Consider the following 12,911-nt stretch of genomic DNA (forward strand, 5'->3'; position numbering starts at 1 on the left):
CCCCCCTACCCCGTTTTTGTGGGAAAAATTTGGTTGACTATATAGGGAATCACTGAAGCATGACTGGACCGGGCCCCCTCGTAGGCAGTCGGTGGACTCCCCTTATGAAAATTTCCTGATCCGCCACTGAATAAGCCAGGTTCTTCATTCTGTATTCTTCGTAGTCATTTTTTTTTAATAATTCGCTCATTATTCTTTATCTTTTAAAACTATAATTAATTGATAACTGTATTCTGGACTTTGTTCTTTTCTGTAATCAGTATATTTTTACCCAATTCTTTCATTTTTGCAGTTATTCATGTTCTTTTCTGTAATCGGTACATTTTTTATCCATTTCTTTAATTTTCCCAATTTTTCTAATTATTCAGTTTATATTTTAGCACTCCACTATTCTCTATTCTTTATTATGTTTGCCCATTTTTCTCTATTTGTTATTTTTTTTTGCCATTAAATAAATTATAAATTAATTAAATTAAGGTTAACCCCCTTCCTTTACGGTTCATTGCACCACGTGCATTCTGTTTTTTATTGGCTACTATTGGCGGGATTTTCTATTGTTCTAATTTTTCAACTCTTGCTGGTGAATCCATTTTGATGTTCTAGCTAACACGTTACACTGAACCGGTGTTCACACATTTTACATTTTTTTTGAAAATTTCATCAATAAGGTAGGTTTTATTCTTTCTTTATAAATAACATATGGTTTAGTTATGTTCGCAGTGTGAATATCAAGTTTTAAATGTTGCACAGTATCGGAATGTCAAGTTTAGTTTGGTGACTATCGAAAACTTCTTGTAATCACTTTATGAAAAATACATTTGTGAATAAAGATAAGAATAGAAGATTTCATCATTCAACATGCATCTATAACTATAACTAGCCATAATACTCTCATTTTCCAGTGGGATTCTAATTTCCCTTAGGCCAAATAAAAATATGTGTGGTTCCAGTTACCCTATCTGCCCTATCTTTTTGTCTCAATAATAGCCTACCCTAAATATTTTTTGTTGTCTAGTCTGCGACTTCTGTCGCAGAAAGCTCGACATAGGGATAGTGATCTGGCGGCGGTGTTAGCTAACATCATAAAAGCTTTATTTTAGAAGGTGGAAGACCTGAATACACCTTATCAAGAATCTGTCCCGCTTGAACTTTTGACAGCATACAACAATCACTTTTCCATTGTGGCGTCAGATATTTTCTATTATGACGTCAAAATTTTACAGGAACTTTTGTGATGTCCAGTAATGCGGACAAATAGCGATAAGGTGTATGCTTCATACTTTGTATATAGATGCCTTATGTTACAAAGATTCCGTCTGTCATATGTCCATTGTCCTTGACCTCATTTTCATGGTTCAGTGACTACTTAAAAAAAGTTCAGAGTTTTTGTAATGTTAATTTCTTTCCTATTATGAGTAATAAGATAACTATATTTAGTATGTGCGTACCTTGCAAGGCCCTCATGTCCGTCGGACAGTTTTCATTTGACCTCGACCTGATTTCATGGATCAGTGGACAAGGTTAAGTTTTCATGGTCAAGTCCATGTATTATATACTATAATCAATAGGTCTACTATATTTGGTGTATGGAATGATTGTAAAGTGTACATGTCCAACTGGCAGGTGTCATCTGACCTTGACCTCATTTTCATGGTTCAGTGGTCAAAGTTAAGTTTTTGAGTTTTGGTCTTTTTTTCTAATATTATATGCAATAGGTCAACTATATTTGGTGTATGGAAATATTTTATGATGTAGATATCAGTCTTGCAGGTTTTATTTGACCTTAACCTCATTTTCATGGTTCATTGCTATTAAAGTGTTAAGTTTTTGTGTTTTGGTCTGTTTTTCTTAAACTATTAGCAATTGGTCAACTATATTTGTTGTATAGAAGAATTGTAAGCTGTATATGTCTGTCTGGCAGGTATCATCTGACCTTGACCTCATTTTGGTGGTTCATTGGTCAATGTTAAGTTTTCATGGTTAAGTTTGTTTCTTAGAGATACTATAAGCAATAGGTCAACTATATTTAGTGTATTGAATGATTATTAGGTGTACATGTATTTCTCGTTTGGTTTATCTGACCTTGACCTCATTTACTTGGATCGTGATACTTGTAGTAAAGCTTTATAATTAGGACTATCAAATCAGTGATTAGTAAAGAAGGCGAGACATTTCAGCCTGTGCACTCTTGTTTTTCATTAAGCACCGTGAAAGTCAGAATGTTGCTCCCATAGGCCTGAGGTAAAAAAAAAAAACAACATAAAAATAAAAAAAAATCCCTACCTATCTACCCTTACTTATTTTTAGATGTAAATGGAACCACACATACTATTTTATTTGGCCTTTCCGAACATCCAGAGATCATTTACAGGACTTACTTTTTGTATTTGTTATAAATTTGGTCTTGTCCTGAAAATGCATGAAATATTTGCCACTGGACGTAAAGCAAAAAATGTACCCTTTGGCTTAGAATTTTAAGTATAATAAATGGCTATTGTTTTGACCTAAACATTTACTTTTGACTACTGTCAAAGCTGTGTATCTGGACAAGTTTTGACAAAGCATGGACTAGATAATTGAAATTCGAATACATTTTATGTTTTAGAAAAATTGAATCTTAAGTTAAAAAATTCATGAAAACAATGGTGATAGTCTTTTTTTTTTTCTAAATGCCTTCACATAATTAGCTGATGTTAAGTATGTGAGTCTACAATGATGATGGTTATACAGTCTTTTTAGCTTACCTGGCCAAAATAGAGGAATTTTGACATGGGGGGAGGGGGCCAAAAATGTTCAGAATATTGAGCTCTACCAATTGTTCCATGTCAAAACTGTCAGGTGAATTCTTACAGAAGTTATTGCCCTTTAATGAATATTTTTTTATCATTTCCTTTGATGACAATTTTGACCATTTTTTTTGCAATTTTGCTGTATATCTTTAACATTATAATAAATAGATAGAAACTTAAATAAGCAAAGGTGATTGGAAAAATAAGCAAAGGTGATCGGAAAGACAAGATCTTCATTTAATACAATATGAGGAATTTTTCTGACATTTTCTTATTGGAGTTATTGCCTTTTAATGACAATTTTTTTTCTCAGTTTTTTGTCGAGCCTGCGACTTTTGTCGTAGAAAGCTCGACATAGGGATAGTGATCCGGCGGCGGCGGCTACAGCAGCGGCTTTAGCTAACTTCTTAAAAGCTTTATATTTTAGAAGGTGGAAGATCTGGATGCTTCATACTTTGTATATGGATGCCTCATGTTACGAAGTTTCCGTCAGTCACATGTCCAATGTCCTTGACCTCATTTTCATGGTTCAGTGACTACTTGAAAAAAGTTATGATTTTTTGTAATGTTAAATTCTCTCTTATTATGAGTAATAGGATAACTATATTTGGTATGTGCGTACCTTGCAAGGTCCTCATGCCCGTCAGACAGTTTTTACTTGACCTCGACCTCATTTCATGGATCAGTGAACAAGGTTAAGTTTTGGTGGTCAAGTCCATATATCTCAGATACTATAAGCAATAGGTCTAGTATATTCGGTGTATGGAAGGACTGTAAGGTGTACATGTCCAACTGGCAGGTGTCATCTGACCTTGACCTCATTTTCATGGTTCAGTGGTTATAGTTAAGTTTTTGTGTTTTGGTCTGTTTTTCTTATACTGTATGCAATAGGTCTACTATATTTGGTGTATGGAATGATTGTAAGGTGTACATGTCTAGCTGGCAGGTGTCATCTGACCTTGACCTCATTTTCATGGTTCAGTGGTTATAGTTAAGTTTTAGTGTTTTGGTCTGTTTTTCTTATACTGTATGCAATAGGTCTACTATATTTGGTGTATGGAATGATTGTAAGGTGTACATGTCTAGCTTGCATGTGTCATCTGACCTTGACCTCATTTTCATGGTTCAGTGGTCAAAGTTAAGTTTTTGAGTTTTGGTCTTTTTTTCTAATACTGTATGCAATAGTTCAACTATATTTGGTGTATGGAAATATTTTATGATAAAATTGAGAATGGAAATGGGGAATGTGTCAAAGAGACAACAACCCGACCATAGAACAGACAACAGCAGAAGGTCACCAACAGGTCTTCAATGCAGCGAGAAATTCCCGCACCCGGAGGCGTCCCTCAGCCAGCCCCTAAACAAATATATATACTAGTTCTGTGATAATGAACGCCATACTAAACTCCAAATTGTACACAAGAAACTAAAATTAAAAATAATACAAGACTAACAAAGGCCAGAGGCTCCTGACTTGGGACAGGCGCAAAAATGCGGCGGGGTTGAACATGTTTATGAGATCTCAACCCTCCCCCTATACCTCCAGCCAATGTAGAAAAGTAAATGCATAACAATACGCACATTAAAATTGATCTATATGTCAGTCATGCAGGTTTTATTTGACCTTGACCTCATTTTCAAGGTTCATTGCTCAGTGTTAAGTTTTTGTGTTTTGGTCTGTTTTTCTTAAACTATAAGCAATAGGTCAACTATATTTGTTGTATGGAAGAATTGTTAGCTGTACATGCCTGTCTAGCATGGTTCATCTGACCTTGACCTCATTTTCATGGTTCATTGGTCAATGTTTAGTTTACTTGGTTAATGTTAAGTTTATGTGACAGTTGTAATAAAGCTTTATATTTAGGACTATCAACATAATATCAATGATTAGTAAAGAAGGCGAGACATTTCAGCGTGTGCACTCTTGTTTGTATTTGCCTTATATGATTAATTAAATTATAATAGATAAATAGGGACTATAATGAATAACAAAAATAATCAGCCAGGCAAGGTCCACAAACAAGTCAAATTTTGTCGATATAGTGAGTCGACTGTCACTTTTCATAGGAATGATTGCTCTGAAATGAGGATTTTTTAACCCTCTTGTGTGTTTTGAGCAAAAACTGAAGAAGACAGAGGGAAACTTAACAGACAAAATGATCAGCTATACAAGATCAATTTTTATGTCATGAATTTTATTCTTGTCTACAATGTTTTATAGAGTCTATTGTTGATTATGCATTTAGACCTAGATGAGCGACACAGGCTCTTTAAAACCTCTAGTTTCCAAACGCCTTCACATATTTAGCTGATGTTTAGTATGTGAGTCTACAGTGAAGAGTTACAGAATTTACATTAAATTCTGCACCACTGATTTGTGCAGAAATTATGTGCTGTTTGGACTTCGAATATTTCATGAAAATAGCTGTTAATCAGACACTTTTTTTGTTTTTTAAATGCCTTCACATAATGAGCTGATTTTCAGTTCTACTATGGTGAGTTACAGATCGTGTAAATGTTTGTTTCCACTCGGCTGAATTTTAGTATGTGAGTTTATTATGAGTTACAGATCATGTTAATGTTTGTTTCCACTCTGCTGATTTTTAGTATGTGAGTTTATTATGAGTTACAGATCATGTTAATGTTTGTTTCCACTCTTTGTCTATGTTATAATTAGTCTATGAAAAGGTATATACTATCCAATTTAGCACATATTAACAACTGGAGTAATCTTTTAATTGCTCTATTGATACTTTATTTTGGCTGACTACTTGTATCACAGGTGTTGTAAAACGGAGCTCATTGACAAAGTTTTTGTAAATCTACTCACTAGTATCATTGTAAATTATGTGATTTTAAAAGGCCCTTGACTCCAGAATGAAAAGATGGTAGCTGCTGGTGTACATATGTAAGTATGTTTATTGATATAAAGCGGTGTTTTAACATCATGTACTTTATATGGTAAGATGACAAAACAAATTGACCAAAAGCAGGCAATAATTAAATTGCAGTGGAAGCTTTTATTTACATGTCTTGAAAACAAAACATTTTTCAATTTCACAGTAAAACTAAAGCTATAATAAATTTGAAGCATATAGATAGTATGCAGTGGTGGATCCAGGGGTTGGGGGTTGGAAAACCCCTTTTTTGGACAATCAATGCTTTTAAATGGGACATTTGGATAGAACACCCCCACCCCCCCTTTATCCTGGGTTGGAACCCCTTTTAAAAATGACTGGATCTGCCCCTGGTATGTCCCCATGGATAGTCTAGCAGATAGTCATTAAAAAGCAACTACCAATAGATCAAAGATCAGTGGCGGATCCAGAAATATTCATAAGTGGGGCCCACTGACTGCCTAAGAGGGGGCCCGCTGCAGTCATGCTTCAGTGATTCCCTATATAATCAACCAAATTTTTCCCAAAAAAGGGGGGGCCGGGCCGTATCTTCGCATGTGCACCTCAACTGTGAATCCGAAAGTTTCAAAATAATGATAAACAGATTTTTCCTTAATTTAACAAAGCATTTTATGTTAATTTCGAGTATCTTCGATGAGATTACGACTTCAACTCAACGACAAAAATACACGGATTTAGTTGTTCCGTCTGTGTTTAGATCTTTAAGGCAATCAAGTCATATTCTGGTTTGAGAAAACATGGGTTTTTTAAAACAAAAGTTATATTATTTCAGCATGTTATTTCGATATTGAAGAGTCAAGCACACACGTAAATCTGCTGGTGCTTTACACTTCAAACGATGCACCGTCAGTTCACAGAAATATCAATGTACGAACTAATGTCAGTTGACAGAATCCATATCGAAAGTACGTAGTTTTCATGGGCAGTCATTGTAGGAATGTCCCCAATGATAACCTTTATTGCCTTAAGTTTCAAAGTTTTAAGTGATCAAAATCTGGTTTTAACAAATAAATAGTCCAGCTTTTTACTGTTATTCTTCATGAAGGTAACCACATTACGACCCAGAGTACGGAACCAGTAATTCGTTGCTATCAATCGTATTTTTCATGAAACATCTCAGAAAATGACTGTTTGACACCTGACGAAAAAGGGCATTCTTACCCTCGTACTTTTGTGTAAATTTTTTAGATGAAAAACAAATATGATTAACAGCAGCAAATTAGTGGTTCTTGATTTGGGTCAAGCACATACAGAAAATGAACGGGTTAAAATTTAAATAGTGCTCAAAAGACCTGAGACAAATCTACATTGGATATATTTAGCATTTTTCAATATATGTTTATAATGAAGAAAACAAGTAACTGTGAACAACTATAACAATTCATGATTAACTGATTGATGTTGGTGTTAAACCCTACTTTAAGCACACTTGACTAAAGTCATCATACATGGTGGCCAGTTTTTTTTATAGGAAGGATATGCCTTTTATAGCTGACTATGCGGTATGGGCTTTGCTCATTGTTGAAGACTGTACGGTGACCTATAGTTGTTAATTTTTGTGTCATTTGGTCTCTTGTGAAGGGTCGTCTCATTGGCAATCATACCACATCTTTTTTTGTCGAGCCTTCGACTTTTGTCGAAAAAGCGAGACATAGAGATCCTACATTCCGTCAACGTCGTCGTCGGCGGCGTCCACAAATATTCACTCTGTGGTTAAAGTTTTTGAAATTTTAATAACTTTCTTAAACTATCCTGGATTTCTACCAAACTTGGACAGAAGCTTGTTTATGATCATAAGATAGTATCCAGAATTAAATTTTGTAAAAAAAAAAATCCAGTTTTTCCGTAATTTACTTATAAATGGACTTAGTTTTTCTGCCGGTAAATATTACATTCACTCTGTGGTTAAAGTTTTTAAAATTTTAATAACTTTCTTAAACTATCCTGGGTTTCTACCAAACTTGGACAGAAGCTTGTTTATGATCAAAAGCTAGTATCTAGAAGGAAATTTTGTAAAAAAATAAATCCATTTTTTTCGTATTTTACTTTTAAATGGACTTAGATTTTCTGCCAGGAAACAACATATTCACTCTGTGGTTAAAGTTTTTAAAATTTTAATAACTTTCTTATACTATTTTGGATTTGTACCAAACTTGGACAGAAGCTTGTTTATGATCAAATGCTAGTATCTAGAAGGAAATTTTGTTTTCTTCCAGTTAACATTACATTCAGTCTGCAGTTAAAGTTTTTAAACAGTTGTTTTAAATCATAAACTATCCTGGAATTTTACCAAACTTGGACTGAAGCTTCTTACAATCAAAAGATAGTATTAAGAGGAATATTTTTAATGATTTACTTCCTCATTTTTGTTGAGTCTGCGATTAACAGAAAAAGTAGGCGAGACACTGTGTTCCGCGGAACCCTTACAAATTTTTGGTTATTATCTTTAATATTATTATTAAAAAGATAAACTGTTAACAGCAATAATGTTCAGCAAAGTAAGATCTACAAATAAGTCAAACATACTACCAAAATTGTCAATTGACCCCTTAAGGAGTTATTGCCTTTTATAGTAAATTTTTAACAATTTGTTTGTAAATTTTTGTAATCTTTTACTAGAATCCTCTTCACTTAATCTACTGGTGCAAACAGAATTTTAACTTCTTGATTGAAAAATGTATCCGATGACCCTGCCATCCAACCAACATGGCCAACATGGCTAAAAATAGAACATAGTTGTTTATAGACAGTCAGAGGTACTACTTAAACAAGTGATTTCAGAATCACTTCCTCGAGTGATTTTGGCTGTGAAATATTAAAAATTTTCACACAGACTTTTTAAAATCACTGAAACAAGTAATTTTAGAAGTTAAAATGTAATCACTTTAATAAGTGTTTATAACATTTTCTTGATATTTTTCCCACAAGCTTGATTTTTTTATTGATAAAAAGACAACAATTCCATTGAAAAAACAACTATGTACATGCAGAAATTGTCTTTTGCTTGATAAGCCTGACACTTTAACAGTTTTTTTAAAATATGCAAAAACTGGAATAGTTTGTAGATCAGGTCATAACCTTGAAGTAGATCATTCTAACTCTTAAAGAAAACCAATCAGGTTACCTAATATTGTTGATCTTTGTCTGATAGTAAGAGTAGTTAATGAATTTTTGATTACAGAAAAATTCCCAAGGGTACTTTTAAAAGCTTTAGTGCACTAACTTACTGCCCAAGCACACTGATGAAATTAATATACAAAGAAAAAGGGATAATTGATTTATTTAGGAAAATTATAGAAAAGATTGTGAAAATATGGAAAATCAATGAAATTAGCATTTGAAGATCAAAGAAAACACTAAAATCACTTAAATAGGTGATAACTGAATTTATCAAATCACTGAAATAAGTGATGATGGAATCACTTGTTTAAGTAACACCCATGACTGATAGAAGGCTACAGGATAATTGTAAAAATAGAAATTTCACGATTTGAAAACTAATTATATATAATTAATTTTAATAATAAGGGGTCTTCAGTTACTATTGTAAACAGATATAAGATGTGGTATGAGTATATATATAAGAAGATGTGGTATGAGTGCCAGTGAGAGTTGTCTCACTGGCACTCATACCACATCTTCTTATATATATACTCATACCACAATTAAGTCACAATTTGTAAACCATTATAGGTCAAAGTACGGCCCAAGACTCAACATGGAGCCTTAGTCTACAATGGGATGACCTGATTTTTTTTTTTTTCATGGGACGGTGCAATTTTGGGGGGTTGGGGGGTTATAACTTCTGCTTGATATTTTCCATTTTCAGAATTTTTAATTAATTTTCTATAAACCATCATCATATTGTCTCTTTCGGCATCCTTATATTGGGTGAATGCTTCCCTGCCCAATTTTTTTGAAGGTCATTCTCGGTTTAGTTTCTAAATACTCTCTCATTTTGAGCTTATTTATAGTATGTGAGTCTACTTTAAAGAGTAACAGATCAAGGTTAGGTTTGATATAGTTTCATTGATTTTTGCTGAAGTTATGGGCTTAGTGGACTATGTGAAAGTAACATGTATAGAGACTTTTTTCTTAACTTTCACATATTGATATCACATATTGAGCTGATTTTCAGTATGTGAGTCTGCTTATGATGAGTTACAAATCAAATTTATGTTTAGTTCTGCTCCGCTGATATTTGCAGAAACAACAAGCTTTGGACTAGTAATATTTTTTTTAAATAACAGTTATGCAGACATATTTTGGTTCTGCTCCACTGATTTGTGCTGAAATAACAGGCTTTGGACATTGAAAATTTTTATGTGAGCAGGGCTATTCATGTTGTTCAGACATGTCTAGTATTTAAAAACATTTTTATGGCCCTGCAACAAAGTTGTTGGTCATATAGTTTTACCCTTGTCCGTCATTCCATCATTCCATCATTCCCCAACAAACCATTGTACACAATTTTTAGCTCACCTTTCCAAGGCTTTTGCCATCACTTGGCGTTCGTCGTCTTCAATGTCATCCATTGTCGTCCTCCATACAGTATGGACTTTTTTTAACATCTCCTGAAACTACTGAACCAATTCCAACTGTTAAGCTGAATGATCCTTAGGGTATCTAGAATAAAGTTTGTGGTTTATTTTCTGTTTCGTCAATGCGACCATGGCTAAAAACAGAACATAGGGGTAAAATGCAGTTTTTGGCTTATATCTCAAAAATAAAGTATTTAGAGCAAATCTGACATGGGGTAAACATGTTCATTAATGATTAGGTCAAGTTCTATCAGCCTTGAAATTTTTAGATGAATCTAACAACCCATTGTTGGGTTGCTGCCACTAAATTGGTAATTAAGTCTCCCAAATGAAGTTTGGGAAGACTTATTGGTTTTGCTCAGTTATTATTATTATTATTATTATTCTTCTTCTTCCGCCGCTTTTAAATTTGAACTTGTCCGCACCCGTTCTCCAAAACCGCTTGTCAGATTAACTTAGGGTTTCACAATATGTTAGACTAACATGTCTAGTGGTGCAATCAGGGTTTTGTTTGTGCAATGAGGTTTATTAAGGGGTACTTTGAGGGGCAAAAAGAAAGGGTTTTACTATAGAACCCTATGGGATTTTATTTTTTTTAATTTTCAAATTATTATAAATTGAAAACCGTTTGTGATAGGCACAATCTTTTTAATTGAAAATGTTCTAAATGATAAAGCACATTAAATGAAATACAGGGTTAGTCCCCAGGGGTCACCCCAACCCCCTGCCATTTAAGAAAGTTCTAATATCTTGTAAATGGTCGAGATCCCAACCCCTAAACCATATATATTCTGGTTTGTCATGCTAAGATGGTTTGAATGATATACAGGGTTAGTCCCCAGGGGTCATCCCGACCCCCTGCCATTTAAGAAAGTTCTAATATCTTGTAAATGGTCAAGATCCCCACCCCTAAACCATATATATTCTGGTTTGTCATGATAAAGCACATCAAATGAAATACAGGGTTAGTCCCCAGGGGTCAAACCCACCCCCTGCCATTTAAGAAAGTTCTAATATCTTGTAAGTGGTCAAGTTCCCCACCCCTAAACCATATATATTCTGGTTTGTCATGATAAGATTGTTTGAATGATATACAGGGTTAGTCCCTAGAGGTCATCCCGACCCCCTGCCATTTGAGAAAGTTCTAATATCTTGTAAACGGTCAAGATCCCCACCCATAAACCATATATTATCTGATTTGTCATGATAAAGCACATCAAATGAAATACAGGGTTAGTCCCCAGGGGTCACCCCCACCCCCTGCCATTTAAGAAAGTTCTAATATCTTGTAAGTGGTCAAGATCCCCACCCCTAAACCATATATATTCTGGTTTGTCAAACCAAGATGGTTTGAATGATATACAGGGTTAGTCCCCAGGGGTCATCCCGACCCCCTGCCATTTGAGAAATTTCTAATTTCTTGTAAATGGTCGAGATCCCCACCCATAAGCCATATATATTCCTGTTCATCATGTCTCGGAACATTTGAATGACGTAAACGGTCAGTCCCAAGGGGTTCCCCCCAACCCCCAATGTTCTAATATTGTGTAAATGGTTGAGATCCCCACCCCTAAACCATATATATTCCTGTTTGTCATGTCTCGAACATTTGAATGACGTATAGGGTCAGTCCCCAGGGGTTCCCCCCACCCCCAATGTTCTAGTATCTTGTAAATGGTCGAGATCCCTACCCCTAAACCATATATATTCTTGTTTGTCATGCCAAGATGATTTGAATGATATACAGGGTTAGTCCCCAGGCATCACTAATGCATATAACTTTACTGGACCAAACCAATTTTTACTGAACTTTGTCCAATGTCAGGCGACCCTGGGAATTACGAATTATGGGAGCTTCGTTTGGGAGACTTGGTAAGAGCATCCTGTTACAATCATTTCTTGCTTTAAGGAAATTTTGCAGTTTTTGGTTATTATCTTGAATACTATTATAGATGAAGATAAACAGCAAAAATGTTCAGCAAAGTAAGATCTACATATAAGTTTTATTATGACAAAAATTGTCAATTGACTACTTAAAGTTTGTGTTTTATTTTCAGTTTCCTCAGAAAACAGGGCTGACATGGCTGAAAATTTATTTTCAGTTTCCTCAGAAAACATGGTCGCCATGGCTAAAAATAGAACATAGGGTAAAATGCAGTTTTTGTCTCGCCTTGACTGAGTCAAAAAGCAAGACATAGATATGCTGTTTCCGGCGACGGCGGCTGCAGCGTCAACAATGTATTAGTTTGTGATTAGGTCTAGTTCATGGTGAACCACTAGTGATAGGTCAATGATATTTGGTATGCAGTTGTATTAGCATTAGCACATCTCATTACCATGGAGATTATTTGGCCCCGCCCCCTCAGTCAAGGTCTATTGACTTTGAAACTTTTGCTTAGTTTTCATGTACTAGTTTGTGATTAGGTCAGTTTAAGGGGAACCGTTTATGGTATGTCAATGATAATTGGTATGCAGTTGTATAAGGATTAGCACATCTCATTTCTATGGAGAATATTAGGTCCCTACCCCTCAGTCATGGTCTATTGAAAACTTTACATATATTAGTTTGTGATTAGGTCAGTTTATGGGGAACCACTAGTGTTAGGTCAATGATATTTGGTATGCAGTTGTATAAGCATTGACATATCTCATTTTCATGGAGA

General features: G+C 34.6%; 1 long non-coding RNA gene across 1 annotated transcript in view; it reads left to right on the top strand.

Moving 5' to 3' along the window:
• The first annotated feature begins 550 nt into the window (after positions 1 to 550).
• Positions 551 to 12,911, top strand: part of LOC127734892 (uncharacterized) — a 29,623-nt gene continuing 17,262 nt past the window's right edge. Inside the window, exon 1 of the long non-coding RNA XR_007997813.1 lies at positions 551 to 668. This is a non-coding gene — a long non-coding RNA (uncharacterized LOC127734892). The remainder of the gene's footprint in view (positions 669 to 12,911) is intronic.

This window comes from Mytilus californianus, unplaced genomic scaffold (genome assembly GCF_021869535.1).
Source record: "Mytilus californianus isolate M0D057914Y unplaced genomic scaffold, xbMytCali1.0.p SCAF_3, whole genome shotgun sequence".
NCBI lineage: Eukaryota > Metazoa > Mollusca > Bivalvia > Mytilida > Mytilidae > Mytilus > Mytilus californianus.